Below are 5,173 nucleotides of genomic sequence, written 5' to 3'. Positions count from 1 at the left end.
TTAGTGCCCGGGACACCACAGCAGCTGCTCCAGCCCAGCCCAGCCCACTGGTGAGGGAATGGAAATGTATCCAGGGTCGCCCCAACTCATGGGAGGGAACCCAGGCATCTGGGGGCCCCAGCCAGAAGGCATAATGATCAGAAAACATTCATTGGCTACAACAGCCAAAAAAAGCCGATAGCCAATAACGTACATTTCCGTTTTATCAGTGACAATCCAATAGGCAACCAATATATCGGTGCACCTCTAGAAAATCCTCACACATTCTTATCCATCAAGATTAAATGTTCTCTATTTCCATGTCAAATGCACAAATAAATTATACCCATCTCCATTATCATTTATATATTTTCTCTTATTTTTATTGTACATGTTAAGAGGGTGAAGAAAATATCTTTAAATAAAGATTTGCAAACCTAAAAATGTTTGAAAAATACATTATTATATCATAGAATGACCTTGAAACAAGAGCAGGAACCATCTATGAAGAACCTATATGCTGCATTTGAAATGGTGAGATAACCAAGATGAAAACCCAAGAAAAAAAAATCATGAAGTCATTGGATATTAAAGACAGTTCTCCATACTACAAAATCAAGAAATAACAAACATCTTCCAGGGTTTAAATTCAATGCAAATAAATCAGTTTACAAGAATATGTCCTCCAAGACTGTATGGCTGGAAACAGATGTCACCTTTGTAGCACCTTAAAAGTTTTATGGCAGTACAAAACCCAAGCAAACAGATGCCCATGCTTCTAGTTGCACCATAACTATACATGACAATAGATTTTTTGCATAAGATGTTTGTTTGCTTTATGGCAGGAGAGCACAAGGAGCCTGGAGCTGCCTGCGCTCCTCAGCAGCTCCAGGCAGGAATTTCTGCAGCTTCAGGGGCCTGATCCTGCGCGCCTCAGGAACTCCTCTGCAAGCAGGCCTTCTCCATCCCAATCCTGCACACCCTGGGGATTGCTAGGGCACATGTATTGCATTATAGGGTGTGGTCAGCAAGCGCAGATCAGGGAACCCCTTTAAGAGTTGCCTCCTCCACCCTTGTTGATGTACATCCTAAGAATTCACTTGCAGAAGCATTCCTAGGGCATCCATTTCACACTGCTGGCTTCATGTTTGGGTGAGGCCTGCAAGTGCACTCCAGGTTCAGATGCGACAAAATGAAATGCAAGCAGGGCCATCCCTAGGGGGTGTGAACTGGGGTGACCGCCCTGGGCCCATGCTTTGGGAGGCCCCACAGACAGTCCTATACAGCCCCTGCTGTGGCTGCTACATGTTGGCGCTGCCAAGCCCTACCGGCTCTGGCCACTCACCACCCCCACCACCCCAGGTACCACACAGGCTAATAAGCCCGGGGCCCTACACACCCCTAGTAATGGCTCTGCATGCAAGTCCCAGGAATCCCTGGCAAGGGATTCCCAGATATGCTTTTAAGCTTCTGAATCTTGGGCGAGGGCCAGGCACTCAGAATCATCATCCCACAGAATCAGGCCCCTGAAGCCCTGAGAGCCACAGGGGTTCGACCCCATGAGACAACAGTGATATCTGTTTTTGCTGACAAATTGGATCAGTTGTGCTGGGGTACACCCTAGAGTTTGGTTTGTTAATTAAAACAATCTGTTGATGATTAGGAATTATAAAGGATTATGTTAAAAGGCAAGGCTTTTTATGATATTTGTTTTTGGACCAGCTGTATAGTTGGGAGAGCTGCTAGACAAGTTTTTGGGCATCAGGCCCTGAGGTAGGACACCTGATGCCTAAAAACTTGTTCAACTACACAGTTCTCCCAACTATTGGGAGTTGGTTCAATAAAGGATATCACAAAAAAGCATTACATCCTGGAGCATCACAGCTATAAAAACATCAAACCTACTATAACATAAAGGATTATTTCATTTTATCAGAAGATACCACAAAAAGAATTACAGTCACATAAACATTTCAATGTGTTTTAAAAGACAGGATAACAGGAAATGATTTATAAGTACACAGGGAAACCACTAAATTACAAAAAGAAATCGTCAACTTTTTAATGGACTAATGCATGCTGAAACGTAAAGAACCAATTTGGTCAGTACCTGCCTAAGTAGGACTCCATTGTGCTCCATTCTTCCCCACTTCGGGTTTTGATAAAGCAACATATTGCACTTATGAAAGCATCTGTGATTCTTTGGTAGCTAGATAGTCTAATATGAAGCCAATATATATTTGAATTATAATAAAAAATGCCTTAAATTATGTCTCCACAATATCAAATACATTAAACAAAATGACAGAGCTTTTGAATTTTCTTCTCACCAACCTTACCTCTTAAGATATGCTTCTAACTGCTAACAAAATACACTGTAAAGTAGCTGAAGTTTCAAATTTCTGGAAGAAACTGGGGTGAGATCAGGTCAGGGAAGCCTGCTCCTAAGAATCGTGATGCTCCATTAACCAGAATAAAACCGTGGCATAGCCAGGAATGCTAGAACCAAGAATGATCTGTATTTATGGACCAAGAAGAATGCTGGACTCCATGCTCAGGACTGCTCCTCAGCTGTGTATGCTGTCTAATTTATGGGTTTGGGAACCCTCAAAGTAGGCACAAGCTGGGCTTATATCTAATTTGCATTCTTGGGCTCACACTGGAGGCCTTAGAGATATCAGTGCAGCAAACAGGGGTTGCAAAGATTTGCCAGGTCTCTTAAAAGCTTTTTTATTCCAAGCAGAGTCCTAATCCATGTGCCTAAAAGATACCTTAAACAGAGTTCCCCCCCACCCTGTTCCCCCTCCTCTCCCTCCCAGCTACTTCTGTATACTCTTGTCATATACCTTTGCTCTGATGCTGGTGGGTTCTGCAGTCATATCTGGGAGAGACAAGTCTCATATACCTTTGGCAAGAGACCCTCAGCAAGCAGAGATATTGCTGCAGAACCCACCAGCATCAGAACCCTACAACCACCTGCATCTTTTATTTAATTGTTCAGAAGACCTGGCAGGCCATGCAACCTGGGACGACCAAAGTCTATGAAATATAACACTGAGTCGACAAATTCGAAGCCTTCTGTACACATCTGGGTTTTTGCAGTGCCCAAACCTGGCTAAAAGCAGCAAACAACTTCCTTAACGTTCAGATTTATGGAAGGAATTAAAAAAAAAGTTTGGCACCTCACAAATGTGTATACATCATATTCCAACATGTTCATGTTCCAACAGGATGGTCAATGCTGCAGAAGACAAACGGATGGAAGGAACTGCCAGGATGAACCCTGATACAGAGGAAGCAAAAACATGATTAGCTGTGTGTCTGAAGTCAGGTAGAAGGTGAGGTAGATGTGCACCTTGTATACTAACCAAAGTAGATATATCCCACTACCTGGGTTAGCTTTGGTGAATCCTGTGTTCCTATGGGTTTACTGGTTGTTTGCTTGTCTCTCCCAGCACTGTCCCCCTCCCCACTTCTCTCTCTCTCCCCCCTCACTTGTCTTTTGTATTCTCATTTTCCCTCTCCTTAAACTCTGCTTTCTGCACATCCTTTCACAGTATATGATGAAGTGAGCTTCAGATCACATTAGCTTGCGCTCTGTCTGTATCCCTACTTTGGTTAGTCTATACAGTGAAAATACCCTGCCTTCTAATAGAGGAAGGAACCATACAATCTTACTTTAGAGCTCTGCAACACATAGTTGACAGTGCAAATTAGATGCAACCCCCAAAGGATAGGTCTAAGTATGAGCAAAGGAAACAAAAGGGACAGACGGAAGAAACACAAGTTAAGAGAATCCACAAAAATCCTCTTGCTGCCATTTCATGACATTACATATACCCTTTCACGTATTAAGAATCCTTCAAACCCTTCCTGTTTTCAAATTGTAGGATGTGCACACGTGTGTGCATGTGCCAGTTTTGAGCGATGCACGCTGCCCCATGTATGCTGCCACACTTTTTTTGGTGTGGATTTTTATGATCCCACTCCACGCTGCTTCCTTGCAGCACAGAGAACAGCTGAACATGCAGTGTGGCCCCGCAAATATGTCTAAGGAGCCACATACCGTATGGCCATGCTTGTCTGGACGTGGTCACAGTCACAGAGAAGTGGGGCTGGACGGGACCTCCCGAGTCATATAGTCCAACCCCTGCCTGAGGCAGGACCACCCCTGTCCAAACCATCCCATACAGACCATAATCTAAACTCTACATAAGACAAGCAACTTTCCAATGTAACAGATCAAACAATTGTTTTCACTAACCCCATTCTTAGCTGGTTTAAATTGGCAGCAAAATCCCTCAGAAAGGCAGGCATTGCTATTGCCAAGCAAGTTTATCCAGTTTCCCTACGTGAAAAAACATACCCCAGCAAGCGAATGTTTATGCCAATGTAAGGCTTTGCCAGCTCAGTATACTCCACTTATGGGCAAACTCATGGTGTGGGGAGGCAGGGGAAAGGAAAGACAAAAACACTAGGCACTTTCCTAGAAAAAACAAAAGGGCTTAAGACAAGCAAGAACAACGGTAATTAAAAAAAGTGATCAAATGCTTTGCCAAGGGTACGGTAAAACAACACTGACAAAAACCCATGCCGTACTGTCTGCCTACCGTCCAACCCTCCTAACAACGCCTATGAAAATCTCCCTGGGTCCCTCCCCTCCGTCACATCGACCAGCTCCCTCCACTGGGGACCCGCATCCACCTTCTCCTCACAGGGACCCCAACCGTCACTGCCTCCCCCCTCCCCTCACCTGCCTCCAGAACATTCCACCCTCTGCCACCTACCTCCAGAACATTCCACCCCTCCCCTGCAGCCTTCCTCCAGAACATTCCACCCTCCCCCACCGCCACCTGCCTCCAGAACATTCCACCCCCCTCACCTGCCTCCAGAACATTCCACCCCTCCCCTGCAGCCTTCCTCCAGAACATTATACCCCCCCACCTGCTGCCTTCCTCCTCCAGAACATTCCACCCTCCTTCAAACAAGGTTTCCTACGATTTGTAAATACATTGGTCTAAATGTATTATCAAGCACTGTTGATAGAAGACACTACCATCCTTATTCACACACACGCAAACAAAAGCAAAATTAACCTTTTAATATGTATTTCTACACAACAGGACTGCTATTTTAATGCTGTCATTTTAGATTAAGCCTCAGACTAGTTCTTTTCACATTACTTAACATTTTA

At 44.3% G+C, this 5,173-nt stretch overlaps 1 long non-coding RNA gene across 2 annotated transcripts; it reads right to left on the bottom strand.

The window, feature by feature from the left end:
* Positions 1-567: 567 nt before the first annotated feature.
* LOC109291210 lies at positions 568-4,746 on the bottom strand. 2 transcript variants are annotated; one of them, XR_002095772.1, is made up of 3 exons: positions 4,590-4,746; positions 3,162-3,262; positions 568-1,138 (listed from the first exon to the last, which is right to left on the bottom strand). It is a non-coding gene; the product is annotated as an uncharacterized LOC109291210 (long non-coding RNA). The 2 variants fall into 2 exon arrangements; XR_002095771.1 differs by lacking the exon at positions 568-1,138 and adding an exon at positions 2,096-2,197.
* Positions 4,747-5,173: the final 427 nt, after the last annotated feature.

Source organism: Gavialis gangeticus, unplaced genomic scaffold (genome assembly GCF_001723915.1).
Source record: "Gavialis gangeticus isolate Ggan-Ray unplaced genomic scaffold, GavGan_comp1, whole genome shotgun sequence".
NCBI classification, from domain to species: Eukaryota; Metazoa; Chordata; order Crocodylia; family Gavialidae; genus Gavialis; species Gavialis gangeticus.
Note: the sequence above shows the minus strand (reverse complement) of the source record. Positions and strands in the feature narration are given on the sequence as shown.